Source organism: Anomalospiza imberbis, chromosome 10 (assembly GCF_031753505.1).
Source record: "Anomalospiza imberbis isolate Cuckoo-Finch-1a 21T00152 chromosome 10, ASM3175350v1, whole genome shotgun sequence".
NCBI classification, from domain to species: domain Eukaryota; kingdom Metazoa; phylum Chordata; class Aves; order Passeriformes; family Viduidae; genus Anomalospiza; species Anomalospiza imberbis.
Genome location: NC_089690.1, coordinates 18,985,681 through 19,010,148, shown reverse-complemented (window position 1 = coordinate 19,010,148; position 24,468 = coordinate 18,985,681). Strand labels below are relative to the sequence as shown.

At 37.9% G+C, this 24,468-nt stretch overlaps 1 protein-coding gene across 2 annotated transcripts in view; it reads right to left on the bottom strand.

The window, feature by feature from the left end:
- Positions 1-24,468, bottom strand: part of SPSB4 (splA/ryanodine receptor domain and SOCS box containing 4) — a 162,507-nt gene that overhangs the window by 135,241 nt on the left and 2,798 nt on the right. Inside the window, exon 1 of one of the 2 annotated variants that reach the window (XM_068201003.1) lies at positions 22,183-22,312. The exons of the other annotated variant lie outside the window; for it this stretch is intronic. The gene's annotated coding sequence lies outside the window, so the exon portion shown is untranslated. Of the gene's footprint in view, positions 1-22,182; positions 22,313-24,468 lie in introns of those variants that run through there. 2 annotated transcript variants of the gene reach the window in all.

Here is a 24,468-nt window from a genome sequence, read left to right as displayed (position 1 = left end):
GAAAAATGACAATCCAAACCCAAAGCAGAGTAGCCTTACATTTTCAAAATGAAAAAGAAAAGCAACCAAACTTGGTGGAATGGTGTTGATGATGTAGGAATGAAGAGCACCAGAAAGCAGTTAATTACCCAGTTTAGACTGCATTTCATATACTTTTCATTGCATTAACCATTATTTTGCCATTTTTTTAATAGCCTTTCCTGAAATCCACCCAAAGCCACTGGATGTTTCAATGAGCAAAGAAACAGGAATGGAGACTCAAGGCTTGGATCACAGCCAGAAAAAGAAAAGCTGCTGCCATATGTTAAATGCATAGGAACTTGTCACATCAGAATTGAATTCAAACCTGCCCAGTGTCTGCAATTTCACTTTTAAAAGTGTGGCATGATATGAAAAGACATTTTAATATAAGTTTCAGTAATTTTATAATGTTACCTAAACAATGATTTTACAGCAGACACCACTCAGTAGTGATGTACAGAAATTTATTTATACTCATATAAAAAAGCAAGGTAAATGGAAGAACATCAATACAAGCTCAAAGATAAATGCAGCCTTCTCTGCTATAAGAGAAAAAAGGACGGTGGGGTAGTGGGAAGAACAAAAAAGGGAAAAGAAAAACAAAAGGGTCTTAAATTAAAAACCACTGTAGAAGTCAGCAAAATATATTGTCTCCAGAAGTGAGGGGAAAAAAAAGTGCTAGAAACTCCATTAAATAGTCTGAAACCTTTTGATACTACTTTACATAAGGAACACGGAAGGTAACGACAAAATAGTGGGTTATCAAGGCAAAATAGAGGTGTGGGAATGCACTGGAAAACTGATAAAAAGACCTCTGGCTATTCCCAGGCTGCTTGGATAGCATGTAATGGAGCAACTTTTCATCAGCCTGGAAAGGGGAAAAAGCCATGTCAGGGGAAACAAAAAAAAAAACCCAACCAAACATATAGTGGCTAGCTACACTGGTGAACTCCAGATAATGCCTCTGTGCAATCCTTCCACTAAAAGTAAATTAAGAAGTACAGTAGGCACTTGCTCACTTAAGAAGGACAATTCTGATGCAATTCCCTGTTGAAAAAGGGCTTTGATCTTCCCACCCAAAGAAAAGTCCAATGAAAAAGAAATACCGAAGCCTTAATGAAGACATACATTATTGTTCATCTGCTCTTCTGCTGCCATACAAATCCTCTACAAAATCTCCAATGATTAACAAATAGAAAAAGCAAATTACTAGAAGTTAACCCAAAGGTCAACTGTCTGCACTGAGCCAAAGATGCAGTCCCAGTGAGCAGGTCCTCAGTGGAACCAATCTCTGTGAAAGGAAACTTGCTGGCTTTGCATAGCCAGAAAGCTCTGGGAAAATGCACCAGGTACAAAATCCAAAGGATGAAACTTCTAAGAGCATGAAAATATTTCAGCATTCCCTGAAGGAAATGTAACAACACTGCATTTTATTTAATGCAGTATTATTTTTGTGTTAAATTATGACAACATGGTTAACAAAAGAAAAACATTTTTGTCTTTTCATTCATGGAGAATTTGAAAATTAATCAACAGGTAACTGAACCAAAAATCAGAGAAATACTGAAGGCTTAATCCTGTCATAAAATACATCAGAACCTGTGGGGGACTGCAAATAATATGGCAGATCTTCCCATAGAATTAAAATTGCTCTAGAAAAAGTATACTGCTACTATTGCTGCTTCTTTGTAGGTTGTTTTTTTAAGGGGGAGTGAACTTTACAAATATTCTAAGTCAGGAGAAAATTTCCAACTATTTAGGATAAAATTGACCCACAGTAACTCATGTTATTCCTCTTGTTCCCTGACAACATGACATGGAATGACTGTTGGAAGATAGCTGGTTTTTAGGCTGTGACAGGCAGCAGTCTAAACCTGACAGGATGGATTGGTATGGATTTACCTTGTCAGGCCTACAGAGACTCACACGCCTTGTGGATGACAGTATTTTGGAAAATAGATGTGCTTTATTATGGAATAGCATTTTATAAAATTTCACTATTCCCTATCAAGCCACTCCAACCTGAATGTTTTTTTACTTTCAACCCATCCTCCCCATCACCTCTTTTCTATTCAACTTACTTGTCCCAGCAGCCTTTTCCAAGCATTACTCATCTCCCTTCTTCTCATGCTCAGCACTCAGCTTGTTCTGCAGAGTAACACAATAAAAAATGTCCACTATGAAGCAAGAGACTTCAAACACCTTAATGGAGAATGCCAATGGGAAGAGAACTGTATGGACATGATCCTCATGAGAAGCAGCATTTCTAGGAAGAGCAGTGAATCCATGATTATTAAGGGGGAGGCTGCCTAGCAGACAGCATGCTGGCCCCTGCAGGCGCTGCTTAAATTTGTCATTTTGTTACTCAGCAAAACACACCTGACATGTGTGACTAAGAATAGTGTATTGCCATTGCAAATATTTCTGTATCAGCTTCAACTTATGATGGAACACTTTCTGGTGGATTTCTACAGAGTTTGCAAATGGAAAGAACATTCATGTTTGCTGGGTCTTTCTACCTTTCTACCTTTTCTGTAGAGGTTCATCTGCAAGAAGAATAAGACAAAGTAAACTGTAAATGTTGCATCAAATTCTCAAGTTCTGTTACTGGTGACCTGCAGTTAGAATCAGAAAAAAAATTATTCCATGCAGCACTGGAACACCTTACATCAAGAAAAACAATATGAAACTCAAGAAGTTACAGAAACTGTTGTCTGGGATATGCCTTTTTTGTTCCATATAAAATCCAGAAGGATGACGGGCAATTTTTATTAGTCTCTGAGTCATAACTTTTAGGCATGAAGACTAGGATTGAAAGTTATTTTCAGTTAATTTTGAACAGCTGTGGGTAGACAAGTGCATGAATTCTGGAATTACTGGTAAAAAAAATCTGGTATGAGAGCTACAGCGTGACTCGAGACTGAAAACAGAAGGAAGTGGTATTTTGTTTCCCTAGAATCAATCACTGTGGATTGTCTGACAAAATTCTCTGGCACTGGAACAGAACACAATAAAACAGATCTATTAACAAGCCTGGGAAGCACCACAGCTGGGGTACTCCATTTCCCTCATAGAGAGAAAGGTTCTCCAAATCCTTTTCCTATAAGGTGTGAGAGGTTCACACCATCAGAGAGATGTAAAAAAAAAAAAAAAAAAAAAGGGTAAGAAAAGAAATAAAAATGGATACCAGAATATAGAGAGAAGATTTCATATTAATTTTTGTAAAAAAGTATGTAAAGATGCACCTGGACCCTCCAGAATAACCTCCAGTTCTGCTGGTGTGGGCTAGTGGAGCTTTCCCAGGCTTCTTCCCAGACAGCAACTTGAGAGCACAGCAGGCATTCCTATTGTGACTCTCTCCTTCCCTGTGTTGCAGACCATGCTCATGAGCTCCAGACTCCAGGAATTCTGCCTGGGCTGCTGTTCCCCACTGCTGGGGATAAGCACACTCTGCAAGGCATCTACTTGAGACAGTCAGAGCTGGAAATTAAAGCTCCCTTTCCAAGAGAAAACTTGTGTGGGAAGCAAAATCAAGTGGCAGTTTGCAAGCTGACTGGGCCAATTACAAAATTCAGTTGCATAAAGTTCCCACTGAAACAGCTGGCTCATGATTATTTGAGTGCAAAACAGGGTCTGAGAGAAAAAAAAGATAAAGTTGATCATGCTTAATGAAGTCCATCTTCTAAAACGAAGATGGGACAGTGAAACACCTTCAAGAAACTGCCAAATCTGGGCATCAAAGAACATGTGCTCTTACTTCCATGCCAAGAGTACTGGAAAAGTTTCAAAAAGTCATTTGCTAGGTCCACAGCAGAGCTAGATACAAGAAACAAGTTACAAATCAGGTGAAATAGTGAGCAGGTGACCCATTTACTACTCCTTAACAAATTACCAAACACCTGAGGAACTGACTTGCACAAATGTTCTTAGCTCATGGGAAACATAAAATAAAAATCCATTGGCTTCAATACTATGAGCAAAGAGTTGCTGTATGTTTTCCTCTGTCATCTCTGGTTCTTCCCAAGTGGCAATGCTCGCTCATCAAACTCTGTCCCAAGACGCCCTATGAACTGCTTGTCCTTGTAGAGCATTTCCCAAAGCCCAGCAGGTACCAGCAGTCTGCACACCAGTTTCATAACTCTGGGTCTAGAAGCAGCATGGAACTGCCAATGAAATGAATTAAAGTAATTTCAAAAAGCCACATGGTGAAAGAAGCCCCATCAAAACATTAAATCCTTTCTAGCTAAACTCCAAGAGCCATATCTTTAAAAAGCAAACAATAGAAACACAGCATCAGCTAGTAAGGGTTAGTAGCTCTTAGGATCTACTGCTTTGGAAAACTTCATGGAAAAACCACAAAACTAGACCAAGGTGAGATACATTATGAAGAAAATAGGGAAAGGAGTTACCAATAAAAGAATCTTTACTAACACAGAGGCAACATCCAAAGATGGCAGCACAAAGAGATGTTCAACCAGTTTTTTTCCCCAGGGTGTTTTAGAGACTTATGAATTAGAGGCATGTACAATGGTAAAGACATGTAAAGTATTACATGAAGGCATCCAATTATTATTAATCAGCTAAGAATGTGTGCATTACATTAAACTTCCATCATCCTGTATGTATCCACTCTGTTCTCATTATTCTGTGTATGCTCTGAAATGTATGGTTACATTAATCTCCAATGCTGTAAACATTCGTGGCTGTAATTAGTAACTGCTGTGACATTCAGACTGCAGTTCTACAAGCAATAGAATTGTCCCAGGGTTTAATAAGCAGACTTTTTGTAATTTTATGTTGTGCTTGTGAAACTCTTTGGAAAACTTTGTGTGCTGGAATACAATTTCTCCTCCGTCTTCTTTCTGCATGCAGTACCTCTGCTTACAGAATGTTTTGCAGTTCTTTTTTCTGTGCAGTCCCAGATTTCTGCCACTGACATTCCCAAGTCCCTCTTCATCACAGTATCCTTTCTACTATAAGGGACAGCTGAAAACTCAAGCTTCCCACTGGACTTGCAACCTGAAACTCTGTAAAGACTTATCTAAAGTATAACCATAAATATTCATAAAGAAACCATTGCTCTAAATTCAAGTGTTGATTTTGAAGCTCAGATGACAACAGTTTGAATACAACATGGGTGATTTCATAATTATATTGTATAAGCAAAACCAATTAACAAAACTATTCCAGGATTACAGCTATCCTTCATGTGACAATAGATCTAAATTCTATTCTACTCCCAAAATACCTTTGCTTTCCTCTGGCAATGCCTGCAGGAAGCCTGTATACTTACTTTAACTACTTAAAAAAAGAATTAGTACAGCACACATTTATTTAATTTCCAATTAAAAATAAAAATTCTTTTGATTATGTTTATTTTATTTTCCATTTGAGAGAGAAAATAAATAGTTCTGGGTTTAAAAAAATTAAAAAAAAAATTAATTACCTGAAGCTCCTGGGGAAAAGTAAAATAAACTAGAACACATAAAAACCCTATCATTTGATTGTCAGAATCTATGTTTACAATTACCGAGTGTAGTTGTAATTTATGGAGGAATATAAAAAACAATATAAATATTACATTTATACTTAAAAAATAGGTCAAAAAGTGTTTGTCAAGTATAGCCTGACAAGGCAATAATATGAATTCATGTCAGCTATAATAACTGTCCCAAAAATATATAAAATACTGCTTAAGGCTGCCAAATGCACAACATAATTCTGTATCTTTCTTACCAGTTAACTCACTTGAAATATAATTAATATTCCAATGTGGGGTAGGAAGTGGGGGAAAGGAGAAGGCAATGAAATTCTGACTTATCCATGTCTTAAGTGATTTTTAACTAGGAAGTTTTGAGATTAAAAGAAAAATTAGAAATGTTAAGTTTCTTTTGTTTAGAGAGCAGGAAGGCTTGATTCACTAAACCCCTAATCCAAAAGTAAAATACTACTAAGATGTAAAGTAGTACAGTCAGAGATCACTAGAGAGCTCTCTTAAAGAAATCTTTTACAAAGAAAAGAAAACAGCAAACAAAAAAATCTCAAAAATAAGTTATCAAACATCCTTCATCAAGAGCTGAGGCATAAGATCAGCACTGTGGAGCTCCCCTGTTTCATCTCTCCAGGCACCTCTGCATTAACAAAGGCCAGCAGCACCACATCCATATTCATCACAGCCTCTTGCTCCACATCAGGCAACTGCATTCACATTCAGTATACTGAGATCAAAGGCAAATTCCCAGATTTTATGCTCATTTAGAGAATAAAAAAAGTCTTTAGGAGGCATTCTAGGCAGTTCCCAGTTACTGTGCTGATGAGGCTTATGAAATAATTCAGATTTGTCATTGTAGATTATATTGCATACAAACATGGATGAAGATGCAAAAGGCCAAAACCTCTCCACTGGTCCTCCTGGGATTGTCTCAGATCACTCTGCCTCCCTCACACAGAACATCCTACCCTGGGATTATGCCTAAACCCAGACACAAAAACTGAGGAGATCACCGTCCAGCTATCATTTTTCAAAAACTATTCATTCATTAAGTCAGGTGTCTTCAGTTTAGGTCTGCACTTGATATCCTAAATAACCTCTGTAAACACTGTAAACCAGTGTCTGAATCTGGACAGTCACACAGGAGCTGTGTTTGAAGATCTTCTGAGCAATCTGTTGCTCACAGTCCTGACTTAGCCACCCCTCCAAGGCTGCAGCTGAAAGAGGCAAAGCTCTGATGCAGTGCTGGCTCTGGTCAGCTACTCCTGGTGTCAAACTTCTCTTCCAAGTGGAAGGCAATGGAGAGCCAACTCATTATTTAAGATCTTGTGATTTTCAGGCTATTATTGCAATGTTTAAAACACTTGGTTTTGTAGCTACTGGTGCTGAAAGATCATTGACTTTGCATATAATCAGAGCAAAACAGAAATTGCATGTTGAATTAGTGATGACATAGCTTAACATCCCATATCAGACCATTAGGTTCCCTGGGTTCAGAATTTTCTTTTAATTTAATATTCTTTCCATGCTTGCACAGCCAATGAGCCTGTTGAAAACTGCTTTAATAAAATTACTCAGATACAGACTCTGCCTGTAGTACAATTCCAAGAAAACAGAAGTTAATAATGGAAACACTGGCAGAAGTTGAACTATCAGTCATAAACAGAAGTGTAATTACTCCATGTCAGTATCAGAAATGCTGCAGATCCATGTAATAGCTCTTAACACCTTAGGATACACATTTCACATCCTAGTATAACTTCTTTAACACTTTGCCCTTCACTGCTTTCCCCAGCCTGCCTCCTTACCCCAATAAAAGACATAACCCACAATAAAAACAACCAACACCAAGTTATAGATGCAGCACAGCCCTAAAACCAGAGGTCTGTAGACAATTTGCAAGGAGGTATTTACCCATCAAAAAAGCAGATCCAAACCAGAGACACTCAATTTACACGACCAGCTCAGAACTCAGATAAACCAAATATTCAGATGTCAGGCAAAGGAGCTGTGGTCTTTGAAAAATGGCCCAAATTGGATTTAGAAGAGTAAACAGAGAGATTTAATTATTGAAATGTGAACATGGGTCTGACTGGCTGCAGATAAAGAGACCAACGCTGCAAAAAGCTGTACACAAAAATCAAACTCTTTGCACAATGTCTCATTTCTCCAGGGCTGATTCCTGCAGCTGTGAGACATCACTCTATTCCCCACACACCAAGTGCTTCTCTCAAAGCAAACATTAACTTCCCAGAGAAAGAATCCATAAAAACCACACACCATGGGCCTGAACTACAGCCTGAACACTGTTCCAGCCTGGCCCCAGACTGATTCTCAGCAAGAAAGAGGTTGGAGTCCAGAGTTATTCTAATCAGGTTACCTAAGCCCCTATGCTAATCATCTCTTTTGATACTCCATGGAAACTTTTCTTCACTTTTCAGTTTACAGACATTTCAGAGATGAAACTGAGAGACTTTACATCATATCTTACCAAGGTAAATCAATCACCAATCAAACTTTTAAATTTAAACATCAATTTTTTAAATGTAAGAAAAGAAAGAAAATACATTTAGGTAGAGTTTTTCTTCCATGTTAAATTGCCTTCTCTAAAGAGGACTGGTGGATAATTATCCTCAAATTCCTAATTCCATATAATAAATAACAAAACTCCTAGACTCAATTAGCTACCTGAGGTCCATTTCAAACTCTATTTTTATAAATTGTACCTTCCATATTTACCTTAAATTGTACCTTCCAGAAAAAAATATCACATGTCCTATAAATTTACAGGAGAAATAAGAAAGGAAGATTTTAATTTTAGCCTGCATGACAACATACAGGTTTGTAGCTGTGGAACCTGGCAAACAGGCCCAAGGTCTGTGATGACCATCTCTCCTTATGTTGCCAAGACGAGCTGTACTCTGTGCTGAACATTTGTGACTTGCTCATGGAAAATGGAGAGCTGCAGAGGCAAAAAGACCGACTGACTGCCAGCTGGCAGGAGAGGAGTGGGCTTTCTTCTGGTACCGAGCCAAATGAAGAAGATTTGCCAACATCTGGCCCATTGAATCCATCCTGCTGTAATTATGCTGCCTCATCTTCCACACATGACTTGAAGGAAACATATTCATTGCATTGGGAGGCTTTGAACGCTAATCCTCCTGAAGTCACAGGACCTACATCAACTCTAACAGGGCAAGGATTTTATTACTGATCCTCTGGAATACAGTACTTGACAGAATTTACTGCATAAAACCCCCTAAAACCCCCTAAACTGGAGTATAATTATTAGACAGACAAAATACAGTAGCAGATACTTGTTTTCAGAAACACCATAACCAATACAAGCTCTGCTGGCTGCATGTATTTTTTAATATTACTCAGCTGAGTTAAAACAGGCACCAATGCTCTGATCATCCCTGGATTTTTCAAACCAATTGATGAATGAGGAGTGCAGTGGCAATGAAAATATTATGTCAATCACCCACAGAAAAGTCACAATCAGCTTCAGTTTCCTAGAGCCAGTGGTAAAGAACAGGGAAGATGCTCCCCAAGATTTTATCTTTCCTTGATTTAAATCTTCTCATCATTCCATTAATGATGAATTTAAATCTTGTTTGCTTACTTTCAAACTGATATTTAGCCTAGAGAAAGTGCTAGAGAATTTTACATAACACAATTAATATAACATTTTTTCCTAAGACTAATACTAAAAACTGATACTAAAAACTAATACTAATTGGTTTTGGCTAGCTTGGTGGTATTCCCAATGTCTGAAGTATATGGAAAAGAAGGGTTAATTACAAACAGGATTTTGAGAATTCATTAAAATCCATACAAATCAAAAATTTAAAGGAGAGGCACTGGTTATAGTAAAGATTAAGATTTCTATGATAGGTTATGATAGGAAAACCCATCAGGCTAGTAGATGAGCTTTCAAATAATTTATCTTTATCCTAAACCTAAGCTCCAATATAATTTATTTTTATTTTGCATTTTTTTCTGTTTTCTTCAAAGCTAGGCTATTACATTGCCAACTGGCCAACAGCTCATTCATAGACACTGTTATTGATTTCTCTTTAAGCAGCTACCTTCTAACAATGAAAATAATTGATTTTTTCCCCTTATCTCAGACCTGGCAAAAAAAATCCCTTGGAATAACTAAATAAAACTTTCAGTCAAGATTAAAAGTACTTACAAAGGCACTTGCAAAAGGGTGAAGAGAATGAAGAAAATCTTCAACAAACAGAACCTTCTCTCCATCAAAGAACTCTATTATCCGTATTAAGTACTTTATTTGGAGAGGGGGAAACTATATTAGAAAAACCAACCAAAACAAAATTGACCTGAAGCTTTACTCATTACCTTTGCTTTAATTTGCTCTCCCATCTGTGGGTGGCAACTAGCTCTCCATCACAGAGGAATGTGAACTTGTCCCTATCCTCAGGAGAATACAAATTTCTTCTTCCTGGCAAAGGCCTGCCATATTCTATAGCAATATGCTGCCACACAAATGAGGCAATCAATTACCCTTTTTAAACAGTACTTACTAAATCTTACAGGGTTTTTTCTTAAAAAAAATGGCACTTTGATACCTCATTGGGTTTATATGACATCATCATTAAGCTGGGTGATCTAACACAAAACTAATAGTGTCTGACACACCCAAAGCTATGTGGGAGAAAATATCTGGGGACTGAACCATTACTGCAATTTACTCTATGCTTTTTAAGCCTCAGGGCTGGTCATCCTCCCAATAATAGCATCAAACAAATCAGCTGCCAGTCCTGCCCTGCCTTCAGTGCATAACAAGAGCACCTGGTACGGCAGGACCAGGGGGTGCCCAGCCTGGCACTGCCAGCACAGCTCTGCCCAGCCCAGCCAGAGCCACCTCGTGCCTGTTGGTTCTGTTCTTGAAAATCAGGCAGTGAGGGAGGATTTTCAGGCTGCCTTAGGTACCTATCCCATAGCATGTTTATTAGACTGATAAGATTCTTCTTCTGTTAGGAATTTCAGCCTAACACAAAAAGATTTATGGAAATACTTCACCTCAGGAACTGGTTTAATGAGAAACTGAGGCCATTTCCCAGTTCTCACATTACTCTCATACCTGCCCTGAATAAATAAAAATCACCATAAATAGTTCTTCCTGAAACAGAATTAAAACTTAGAAGTTAAGCTTTGATGCTAAATAAAAAGGTGCCTGCCTCACTTGACATACTGCAATTTGCTCCACTAACAGTGAATAATACAAGAAGAAATGAGCCCCTACGGGTATCCTTTGCAATGTTACAGCATGAATGTTTTAAAACTTTACAGAATAGGTCAAAAGGGTATATAGGAGATAGTCAAACAACATCTGGTCATAGCTAACACTTTTTAGATCTAATGTTGAAGAGAACAAAAATTAAACATAAAAAACAATATAAAAATAAAAGAAGAAACAGAAAGCATGACAATATTATTGTCATACTCATTTGAAGTACAGACTAAATAAGAAATTCTGAAGGAAAAATAGTCAAAATCATGACCCACACTTCAAGTTATCCAATTATTTTAGAAATATTTACTCTAATTAACATTAACAATCAATTAATTGTGGTTACATAACTGAATTACTGCAAAATTAAGTTCCTTTGAAGAAACACAGATAAGTAAAACTTGTTTTCTAAAATTGGTTTTCTTATTGGGAAATGAATTAATTATAAGACAATCGTATCTAGGCATCAAAGCAATGTAGTTATTTATATATTTGCAATGTTCTATTTATGGAGGGAAAGCATTTAAGGCATTAGTTGTTATCAGTACTAAACTCAAAACTGGTTTTTCCGTTAAGAACAGAAGAATCAAAGCAGACAAAAAAATCAAAACTGTGTAATGAATGTGCATGATTTAATATTGTCTTGCTATTAAAGCACATTTTTTAAATAAGTTACTACTACTCCAGAAGATGACCAAGTTTGTCACTGATTGAAACCTTGTCCCAGTACACAATGGTGACACCTCTTAACAGTCCAGCCTGTTAAGATCATACTGCCATGATCCAATTTTGACATTTTTCTGCTCTGCCTGGCACCCTGCACTGAAGGCACCACATCAACAACAGCTCTGATCTCTGACTCTGGTATTTCCCAAGGCCACAGCTCCTAAATTACACTGAAATTGGTATATATAGAAAAACTACCCCAAGTTGTACTCTATTTTATATCCACCACTAAAAAGTTAAGATCCCCATCAGCAGGAGAGTTATGCTGTTTAATTTAACACCTGACAGTTTACTAGTTTCACACATTAAACTTACTGCCTCCTTTTATGGCACTGCCAATGAAACTGAACAGATCAACTCCCTACCTAATTATTGTTACCAAATTATACTTGGTATGGGGAGTCCCACAGCACCATTCATTATCTGATTATGCTGAATTTCTTCATCAGCAATAAATGCAGCATTTTTTGGACTACAGACCCATATAATCTCCATTCTCTTCAAACAAATGTCAACTCTAAGTTATTGATTTTCTGAACTGCTTTTTATGTAACACTTGGCTTCTATCAGTGAGACAAACCCCACATTTGCATATTCACTTTTCGTGAAAGCAGGAGCCGATGTACAGCCCAAAATCTACAAACAAAGCAGTCTACAAAGACAATCTAGAAACAAATCTACAAAGTGCAATGAAAATTTACAGAGCCCCAGGCTCCCTTGGGTGGCTCCTGCTATGGGTTGAGTTGCTCAAAGGCACTGCTATTTCTCCCCAGAGTTGGAATGCTTTCAGTTTTAAAAATCCCATGTCCAGCCTCATGGGAAGAGGGCCCTAATGGCAGACCAGATACTGCCAAGAGATCAAACTCTTTACAGTTATGTTTGTGCTTAGAGAGGCAAGTAAAAATATCTTGGACTCTCTACAACTTTTCTGTGTCTTGAGATCCTTAGTATTTTTCATCTTTATTAAAAAAAAAATTAAGTTTAAACCAAAAAAATACTGTGGGAGACTCAGCACTTCCATCGTAAAACCCTTGAAGACTTTTGATCTTGGAAAAATTAAGGTACTGATTAAGCAGCAATCTATACTATTTGCATTTTTTTGAAGTTAGCAATAGAGACCTTAAGTGTCCTCTAAAATGGATAAATTTGGTCATTGAAATAACCACTAAGGCAACTACGACTTTCACTGAATTTTCTACAATTTTTCTACAAATTGTAGAAAACAAATTATTATTTACAATTTGTTTTAATCAGCAGTGGCAGTGTTAACATCTGCACCACAGCAATCTTAATCAGGAAATGCCACACTTAATTCTGTCAGTATTTGGAATTCTTTCTACTAAAAGCTCTTCAGTGTTTAGGTATCTTGGTGCTGTAATTTAGTGTTCAACTGGCTGTAATTAATCAAGTCGTAATAAAACCACATGGATGTTTCCATTCAAAATGGTCAAACAATAAGCCAATGAACCACAACCTATCTAGAAATGTTTACAAGACCCCACTTAACTTACTGACATTTTAAAATGCCACATCCTGCAAATTTACACTGGTTCAGGCAATGAATTTTCTTGCACATAAGAGACGACCAAGCCATGCTACTCTTACAGCTGAGTACCTGCAGTAAAAGCAGCAACCCCACAAAGCTTCACTTGCTCATTTAGAGAACACATTTTATCAGATTCCAGATGGTTAAAAGAGTTAGAAATATAAGTGCTGGTTTTGTTGATATGAAAAAACTCAGCAGGGTGTTAGTTTACCATCCCAGATTTCTGCAGGCCTCTCAGTGCTCAGGTGAGCTTCAGGAAGAGCAGTTCCCTCCTTGGCTGACAGGGACAGTCTTCCTGATGCTGCAGCAGCAGGTGCCCCACTGCAAGAGCACATCTGCCAGCCTTCGTGAACCGGATTCACATCTGGGCCTTAAAACACAAACATGTACTGACACACTACTTACCTTTCAACTCCTAACAGAAGTGGCTGAGCATCAGGGGATTCAAAATGATGGATCAGCTTCTGAAAGTATCAGTTTGTTTAGAGTCAGCAAAACCAAGATTTTCATTTACAGACCATAGCTCATTATGAAAACTTAGTTAAAAATTGTAGAGAATCAAACTACGTAAAATTTATTTCCTAAACCAAGCAATGCCACCTCTTTGCAGAATCATTTTGCCAGTATGACAATCCTAGCTTTTTGTTCTGATTGATTGTGCCCAGGTAATCACAGCCATGAACTATTTTTAGATGCAGCCCTGCAGTCAGCACAGTACACACACTTCCTCTCTCCAGCAAAATCAGCTGGACTGGCAACAGCAGCTTCGCTAATGGAATTACCATGTTATCCAGTGCTTCTGCATGCACAGACAAGAGAGTTGAAAACTCTCCTTCCCTGGCCCATCACAGCTCTCCAAGAAAGTTCTGTAGCAAGACATTCACATTCAGTATGTAAAAATGAAACCCTTTCAGATACTGGCATTTTTTTTTCCCAGCAAAGTTGATTTATTGTGGTCTGTTCCATTAAAGCTTTCTAATTCCTTCAGATACAGCAGGGGAAGAGACAAACAGGATTTCCAGACTCAACAGGCAATATTTTCATGTTTTATGTGTTTTGTAGGCTTTTGTTACCCTTTGTCCATATTCTAACTTCTGTACAGCTTGACATTGGTGCACAGTTATCCTGATTTAATGTCTTCTAGAAGTTTTACTAGCATGCCAGCTTCTCCTTCCAGGTAAGTCACAGGACAGCTTTATCAATCAGTCCTAACAGGGATCCCCAAGGCATCATTCCTGCCTCCCAACAGTCCAATGCTTCTTTTGCTATCAGTACCCTTGTTTGTTTTTTTTTTTTTTTTTTTTTTTTTTTTTTTTTTTTTGTGGTCAAACTACTGGTACAGTCAGTGAGCAGCAACACAGTCCATTTAGGAGAGAATGGCTCAAGAGGAATGCAGGCTTCCCAAAGAGAAGGGAACTGTGCCCCTCAGTGCTTCTTCAATGTCTGTAGCCCTGGTGTCTCCCTTTCTAGCCCAGTTCTAGCTAAGTTTTACATTGATTTCAGAGTAAAAGCAGGGTAAGGAAATGATTAATTAAATCCTTGGCAGAGTAAGCAGACAATAGTATGATACAACAGAGGAGCATTTCCATTAGGATATGGAACAACACAAATCTTTCTCTGCGACCAAAGCCCACCAGTGTGCCAAACACAGTCAACAGTAAATGCCATTGCAAAAGAAAAGCAGTCAGTGATCATTTTCTGCACAAAGTATGAACAGATGCATCATTGTGCAGTTCCTAAAAGAGGGGAAGTCTGATGTAAAGTGACACTACACACATCTAGAAGGAAAACAAAAAAACCCACAAAAAAAACACACACACAAAAAAAAAGTAATTAAATTTTTGGTGATTAGCCTAGCTAGCATTTACTCCAGAGAAGAATTTTAAAAAAAGGTGCATGAGATTACACCTGGCCTGAACAGCAAAAATAATCTCATAAATTCATAAATTATTGGATTAGTTGTGGCCCAGGAAGCCAGCCTGGTACACATACCCTCTACAGACTAACTGTGCACAGTAAGAAATAGAAAAAGTTGTGCTGCACTAATTTCTCATTAGAAACAAGGGGGGAAAAAAGAGAAAAACATGCTTAAATGCTGAGTGCAGGTCCCTTCCATAAACTACAGCATAGCCCACATTTGACAGCACAGTTTTCTTCAAAGCACACACTGTAAGAACTGGCCGCAGAGATCAATTCCACAGTTCAAATGCTTCATCCATTTTGTATTTGTTTTAACCAAACTGGCTGATAGACTTCTAATTATCTTTCTAAAATTTCCTTAAGCAGGTTTGTGGCAAAAACCCCCAACGAAGCAAAAAAAGCCCAAAACCCCCAAACTGTTGCTCTGAACTGTGACTGCTTATCCAGACCTTTTACATTTTTGCAGCCAAATTCAAAAAGATACAATTGGGAACCAAAGAAGTCAAAATGGTCTGGAGTAATCACTGGACCTTATGTCTCTGGTTTCTTGTATCTGGAGAACTTTTCCCAGGACTTGCCAACACAGCTCCTCTCTGCGCCCTTTGCTACCCTGCCCTGCCTGAACACACAAAGCTGTGAGGAAAATCCTAAACCAAATCCCTAAAGGGGACTATGCAGTCCCAGCCCTGGTGCTTCCAGACAAGCAGGGTCCAGAAAGCACCAAGTTATGGGACAGGATGGATTTTCCTCTATGTCTGCACAGCATTGCAAGCTCCCTTCACTTCTCTCCTTTGGCCTCATGGGATTTGGGAGTCAGAATCTAAAACAGAAAATCTGGAAACTGCGAATGCAATTTCATGGTGTCCTGAAGGACACAAGACAGCTAACTGTGCTACTGCAGTATTGTGCTGCCACTGTACCTCATCCATCTCAGTTTGGGAGTCTCTTCCCTAAACTCTTTCAAAGGCAGCCAAGGCTCATCTTCTCCATTACTGTGAAGCACTGCAATGTACTTTGCAAACCTTTCAGGAATCTGAATACATCCTGGTTTCATCCAGGAATGGAATCCCAAAATTATTCCTAACAGTGGCATATAGAAGAGGAGATAGGCTAAAACATCTCTGTTCAGTTTTTTTGAACTGTTTAGTAGTCTCACAGGCTTTTCCTCTCTCTCAGGTGAGTCTTTTCCCAGAGAGGGTAGGAGAGAACAGCGATGAGTCCCCTAAAGGCATTTCAAGCCAGGGTCACTATTTTGCCATGAAATATTTGAAGATATACTTGAAGTGAGCACAGCATTCTGGTTTGAAATGTAGCTTCTTAATAACATTTAACTCCAAAACCTGCAAGGTTTAAATAATTTTTATCTGGCAAACTCTGTTAAATTCTCTGACAGAGTTAGAGCTGGATGTCATGGACCAACCTTTTCCATCTAAAAGGGCTGTTCCGGTTTCCTTCTTCTGCATCTTGGTTAGGGAAGAATCTATCTTTAATTGATACTTCACCTGTGAATAATTACATATATTGGCATTGCTACCTACATTATCTTGAAGAGTGACATTTCCAGAAAAAAATAGTAATAATTAAAATTATATATTCATCATCCTGATTACCACAACTAAACATAGCACCATAGATTTAAAACACTGGACTACTTCCAAGGTTATATCCTTCACTGCTGTGAACAAGCAAAGAGCAATACGAAAACACACAAAAACCTCCCACAAGGCAAAGAATCTGATGTGCATCAACCAAGGTACAAAGGACCATATCTTCAGGCTTGCCAGTATTAATTACAAATCAACTTACAAACACCAAGTATGATGAAAGTCATTCCAGTTACACGCTCACAAACACAGCATATTTGCAGAGAAAATAAATCTCCAGAAATCCTATCACAGACAGAGTTATTTATTCTCTGCAGAGGAAGGCAGTGCCACTTCTCTGACATGCTTGGAATTAATGCAGGCAAACAGCAGAGAAAACTGCAGGTGTTTCTGCTTTTTAGAATATTTAAAGTTCCTTCCACTAACTTGCAATGTAATTTTTTAATAGTTTTTGAAGAAGCTATTCACAGTCCATCCTAGAGGATAAACATTTCACTGTGAAGTTTTTGAAAAAGCTATTCACAGTCCATCCTAGAGGACAAACATTTCACTGTGAAGTCCTCCTGAACTATCAAAGTCATAAAGGCTACACTTCACTGGAAAGTGTCAGTCCTAATGCTACGGCCATGATGCTGCCTTCCAGACCCAGGCCCACAGTATTGTACAAAGAAGGGATATCTTGTCCAACTGGAATTCCTTCTACTCCAGCATGAAGGAGATATCAAATCCTTTGTCTCTTTCACTGATCCTATATCCTTTGATTAAAGGTTGTTTATAAATCTTGAAATTTCTACCAGACCATGTTTCTAAATAAAGTGTTTCTAAATAAAGTTCTACTTGAGAATAAAGAAGTACTTCAGATATTTTCTGGAGTATGACTTCAAGCTGTCAATCAGTTCCTAGTTCATCTGAGGTAAACAACCTATTAGAAACACACTGTATTTTTGTCTTGCAAACATTTAAATCTGCACATTGAGGCTTTTCTTCTGTTTCTGCATATATTTGGTGCCTGCCAGCTAAACCTACAACCAACATCCTTACAGTTTTTAATTCATTTTGTAGGGAGACAATTCAGAGAACAAAATCCACATTGTTTCTGTTAAAGTAGAAGCCATTTCCCCCTTACCTTTGATCACATCTGAGCCAGTTACGGTGCTCTTCACTGGAGAGAATCAATTGCTTTGTGGACTGACAGGTTTGCAAACAGAAAGCCCAACTTATAGCTAGAAAACACATCTACCCTAAAGGAGCAGTTTCTCTCCTTGTGACACATCACAGCAAGCACAGTGGAGCAGAACTCCTCTTAACTCTAGAGAAAGCTTTCCTTTAGAGGAAGCAACCATAAATCATGTCACCCTGACCCAACAATGGCTGAAAATTACTGTGCTTCTGATAACCCCAGAGGATAAAGGAAAAACCACAGCCAGTTACTGAAATTCCCTTGCAAAAAAAAACCCACAAGCAAAGATAGCCTGGTTTTGAGGAATTGCCTCCATTTCTGCAGATATGATTTTGTGGCCAAAATTATTTGCAAGTGTAAATTATGGGCCCAATCCAATACTTACTGAGGCCACCAGAAAAAGGTCCTATTGATTTCAGTAGGGATGAAATAAAGCCTACATATCAAGATGGAGTTCCTAAAAAAATATTTCTGGATAAGTACTGTTTGAACCTGGAAATAATTGTGGATAAAATTCCAAGTCCTCAGTGTAAGAGACAAAATTGAGTTACATATAAAAGTCAGGATCTATAGCTGTCAACCCCCTGGGCTGGTGAAGCTTTATTACTGTTGTGAAAAAACCTGATTTTGGATTGGCCACATACTTATTTATAATATTTTACCACTTACCCTGTGTATTTATGTCCACCTATAAGTAAATTCAACAAACGGGGAAAAGACATTTATGGGCATTTATGTACACCTATAAGCAAATTCAACAAATGGGTATTTCACATCTTAATGTTTGAAGTGGAACCTTGGATGCACCTATTTTAGTGAGCATAAAGCAAATTATTGCACACTCACAACTAATTTAATACAAATACAGCCAAGAACTTCAGCTAGCACCTAACGGCAGGTCACTGTCTTTACCTGCTTGCTGTGAAACAAAGATATCTCGAGTCCCTTCATAAATGGAAGTGACAGCTGACTTTTCTGTATAACAACTTAATATTAAAACAAATTTCACCCTTGTGGATGTATTTGCTTAAGTCAACTAATGGCCCCTATTTGTGAACATTAAAACACTTAAGCTTAAAGTGAATTAACAGAACATGGAAATTCTTGAAGTCTGTCATGTATATGCGCTAAGCAAGGCAGAAAGGATACTGATATAGTAACTGAAGAATTTCTGGTAAGTTTTCACATGACTTAGAATGAAAAAGAGGAGATTTGATGGACAAGTCTTGCAAGTCAAAATATGTTTTGGTGAATGAACGTTGCACAAGTGATTTTGTAAAGCCTGTAATATTTGAGGCCAGATTGTACCACTGGAAAAGTACACACCCAGCTGAGTACACACATCCTCGAGTTTTCCCCCAAGTACTTGGGATAACCACAAACTTCCACTGAAGTTTTTAAAAGTGACAAAAACAGGCCCAGAGAAGAAACAAACCAGGCTTCACAGAAAGTATCATTTGTGCACTAAAAAAGAAAAGGCCAAAATCAGCATTTACTTTCTAAAGCTCTGAGTGAGGTCCCCTCACTCCCTGTTCTTCAAAGTCAAACAGTTAACAGACAAACTGGAATGATACAATGCAGACATGCAGGAAGTATACTTTTGGGAAAAAGTGGTTAAAAAAGGGAACATTTAAAATTTGGAATAATTTGAGGGAGGTAACCAAGGAGAAGGAAGTAATAGAACACATTCTGAGCAGATTTTCTGCCCTAACACACACATACATAATTCACCATGGCTATTGCTGTTACACTATCAGCACATTCACAGCAGAGCATTAACAACACATCAGTTTAATTAAAAACAAATGATCGTACATAGGGATTATAAATGTTTATACTTCTATGAAAATAACAGTGATTTTTAAAGTGCATCTCAGTGTAAAAGGAGCTAACCACATGCACTGCTTTCTCTTCTACCACAGAGCACTTACAGTGACTAAAAATTTGCCAGAATAACATTCTCAAGCAGAAACAGCCTTAGCTTCAAATACATCTTAATTTCCAATAAACACATGCTTGTTTTGCTAAGAACATTATTGTTTATCTGATAAAATATTGCAAGTTTGATATTCATTTTAAAACAAACAATGGAGTATTTTTTTCAGTGCTGGGCCATAGGGAATTTAAATTGACTGTTTATTTGATTTCCTAATTTCTGTTGAATGAACTTAACTGGATGGACTGTATGAACCTGGTGTGAGCTTACACAGCACTTCTACTGGAGACTGAGTTTCTTATCTCTTCCAGCCTAACAAAAGGAACCAGGCTCACCAGCAGCCATAAGAACCTCTGGCACCTGAGGCTCAGTCCCTTCATTAGGATTGTTCCTTTTAAGGTACTTATCAGAAGGCAGGACTAAAAGGAAGCTTAGTGAGGAAGAAAATAACATGACAAAACAATACATTCCCTTCTTTATCCCTTCTGCTGCAAAATCCCCACAGGCCCCTGAACTCTGGCAACTCTGAATGCATCCATGATCAGACCTCAGATAGCTCTTAAACAAAGGAAGGCACAAAGACAACACGGTTTACATTTTATAAGTTTTCTAGGTATAATTTAGAGTCCACAGTTTGGAAAATTACTTCTGTGTCTACAGCTCTGTGCCAAAAGGTTTTTGAAGGAAAGAGAAGCACATTTAGAAGTCTGCATTCCAGATGTTTCAGGTTCCTAAATGCTATTTTCATAAGCAACTTTGGTACTTTATCTCCAACTCACCTTGATTTTCAGAAGCCTTTTAAGATGTTTCTGAAAGTGTTTCAAATTAACCACAGATTATCACAGCTGCAATTACTGCCTCTTCACTTTTTCTCCTGGTTCGAAAGAATACCCTGAGCAAGGACTTGGCTTGTGAGATCAATACTACAAGATTTGAACAGAAGAATTTCTAAACATATTCATTTGCAAATTAGCTGTACTGTAATTTCCTTTAGAGTAGCAAAATAAATGCATTCCTAGAGCATTTTTATTGCAGCCTAGTTTGTTGACAATCTAGACTATATGAGAGGGGGGAAAATGACATCCCTAAACAGCCACACAAGATACAACAAAGAATTTCAGCATCTGAAGTGATATAATATTCCAGCCTAACACCCACTGAGCTGAATGTCAAAGAACTGGGATTTAGACAACTTTGATACCAATTAAGGTCTTCTCTAAAACCACATGGGGTTTGTGCAACAGGAAGAAATCAGGGACTCCTTTAAGAGCAGGTGCTAACACTTCCCTCTATACTACTCCACCACCAAGAGCATTTCCTTCAGCACTGACAATCTGTAATTGAGCTGACAGGAAAAGAAGGAAAGAAGTCAGGTGAGACTAATGGCTCTATTTAACAGCAGTCTAAAGTAGCAGTGCACCTGAAGTTGGGCAATCTTTCCAGAAAAAAAAACAAAATTAAAGGTAATTATTTTTGAAACATGACAACTAATCCTACTAAAAATAATTTTAATAAGTGGTAGTAATAACCAGAGTCAAAACCAGAACAGGATGCTGAGTATATTCAGAGCATTTAAAGTAGCAAATGTTTCTCATGGTGAAAATATTTGTAAAAGAAATGAAACAGTAATGTACTTTTCCAATTCTCAATCTAGTCACCAGCAGAGACCCCACAGAATGCTGGCAGGACACCCCCATCTTTAGGAATCAATGTTTTCAGTCAAAACCATAAATACCTGCTATCCCAGAATATTATCCCTTCTGATTATGTCAAACAATTACATTCCAGCATTAATCAGCACACACCACACTGCAATGCTTCAACAAAATTATTTACTCCTCTTTATAAAATACATATTGTCTGTAGAACAACTATGAATATTTCATGATGTGCAGTTTTCAGAAGCAAATGTTTTATTTTCATTAACTTTTGCTTTATTCTGCTCTCCAAAATCTTTTAAGTATGACCACTCAGACATTTCTAGAGTAAATAAATGCACTGCAATAATCTGAATGCATCAGGAGGTAATTTGTTCGACCCCCAAAACCTTCACATATCTTGATCTGTGCATATTAACGCATAATTCTTACATCTCTTACACTTCACAGTGAACGTTTTAGTAGCTTTATTCGCACAGAGTAATAACTTAGTGCAACTTGTGTGCATACACCAAACACATCTGTATGTAAAAAAGGATATATAGGTGGGTATTTCCATGTCTAATTAAATGTCCACACAAAATACCCTTCAGTAGCAAAGTAGAGTATAAAAATTTCAATAAACTTTTACAGGTTGAATGTTGGACCTGCAGTCCACTGACAACAGAACGAGCTGTTGGGGAAGTTCCACTTGCTCACATAGTCCTAAGTGGCCAGAATGGTGTTGAGAAAAAGCACCTGGAACCTGACAATTCCCAAAGAGCTCGTTCTCTTCATTTATTATCAAAACAGAAATTGCATCCAGCAATTTTATATTAAAAACACCAACTCAAGACCTACTTGTATGAGAAGTCAGAAGAAACAGGACTCGTATTTCTCTGTGATAAGAATGCACACTGCTCATTTTCTTCTGCAAGAATCACCTCTGCTGTCCATGGAACAAATAACAATATAGTGTTAAATCTGTTTCAGCTGTCCAGTTGAGACATGGGAAAGGAATAAGAAACCATGAAATTACCCAGGAAGAGTCAATAACATGTTATTTGACTTTATAAGCAGAGGTAAACATCATTCAAGCTGTAATTAAATTAATGCAGTATTTTGGATAAACAAAACTTGTGCAGGATCTGCTGCTGCAGGAATCTCTGCCCCACAGTACTAAACCCAACCTACCTGGGCTGCATTTCTGAACTGCTGAGCATGCTCCCTGTATGAACAGGCAACAGCACATCCCTCATCCCATCAACTTCCACTCCAATTCTCTGGGCCCCAAGCAAACATACAGGTATGCACGTATCAAAAATGCTATAATAGTTCTTAAAGGGAGGCAAAAACTTATGAATGTTATTTATGCAAAAGAGAAGAAATAGGCACTGGCTAAGGCAGGCTGGCTAAGCAGCAGCAAGGCTTTTAGCAGGATTGACATAGGATTGCTTATATCCTTCATTCTCCTAGGAGAAGGAATTATGTACGAAGAAACAACCTATGACCTATCAAACCGCCTTTTGAAAGTGTGGTTTACTTGTCAGGAAGCATTCTACTTGTCAGAAAGCATTCAACTATTCCTAAACTGGATATCATTTTCAGTCAACAAAATAAAAATGAATGGTATCGGTTAAGCACTGCTCTACCTACCCTTCAGATTTCAGGTTATCACCTTCCCTTCTCTAGGGCCTTGATCCCTTGAGACTGCCTTACAGCCTCTTGGATATCCAAGGATCATAATATTAACATCTAATTATTCTTGTGAGCAGCCACTGTAAGCATCAGCAAACTTCAATAGAGGTTTCAAAGGGCACTGTGCAACACAGCACAGTCCATTTATATGAAGGTTAATTGATCTTTCAGGAACTCATCCTATTTGCTAAAATAACATACAACTTTAGTGCAATAAAGTGATTTTGTTGCTTTGTCTCAAAGCTGAAACACTTAAAAAGCTGGCTTCCTTCTAGGGCAGAAGGGAAGCATCTAGGGCATATTTGGCTTTAAGTTTCACACTTACATTGTTCAACAGATGTTTAAAATGGATTTGTAGACTATAAAGCTGATTATTCACCAGCAGTCTGTGACCAGACCATGTCTCAGCAGAGTTTTAAAGAGCAGTTTAATAAATAGAGAATAGGAGAATCTTAACGAGAAATTGCACGTTTGGGTTTAAGAGGCATATAATTGAGCAGGCCAAAAAGTCAAAGACACTCAACTAACACTACACAACTACTGGAGAGCACCAGAACAGGTCTCCAGAATAATTTAGGAAATGTCTGCTGTAATATTTGTTTTCTGCTGTAGCACATCCACATTTAACTTTCATCACAGACACAGTTACATTTTATCAGAGCCTGCCTTTCAGATAAGGGATCTGAGATAAGAATTCTCATCAGAATTCACTTAGAAAATCTGGAGTAACTTTACTGGAAGCACATACTTCATATGGGACACAAATAAATAGAACACAAATAAAAAAGAAATGAGAACCCTGTATTTTACTGTGTCCAGGAAAATATTCAAAATCAGGGCCTTGAACACAACCAATATTTATCTCAGGAAGCAAAACCACTCTAATTGGAGTACTTGCACTGAGAGCTGAGTTATATTGCCCCTGTTCCATGTACAATCAATTGCCCTTCACACTTACTATTGCCTATGGAATTCTGCCTTATGGACTGCTTAACACGTGATCAGCAGGCTTGGAGATGGAGACTTTTGGAGAAGTTACCAGGAGCTGTATCAGTAATTTTAATAAGGATCAGTCTTTTCACCATCAGAATCTGCAAATTTGTCTACAGCGACAAACTTATAACACTTTTGATTGGGCAAAACCAGTGAGCTTGTTAAATCCCAGAGTGGTTGTGCTCATTTGGAATTCAAGTAGTTTACACTTTCAAAATTAGCACAAACCGAAGGGACAGCGCTTAAATTAGGCTAATTAGGAGCAAATTAGGTAATATGGATAAATCATCTAAAACCCTTGAATGGATGCATGCCATTCAGAAATTACTCAAAGCAAGTTCTGAACTACAGGAGAGAACTCTCACTCACTTCAGCATCTGAAACAAGCACTCAGAACTGCTTGTAAAGTTTCTCTGTGGAGATTAAGGAAATGCGTTGGTCTAAAATCAGGCATTA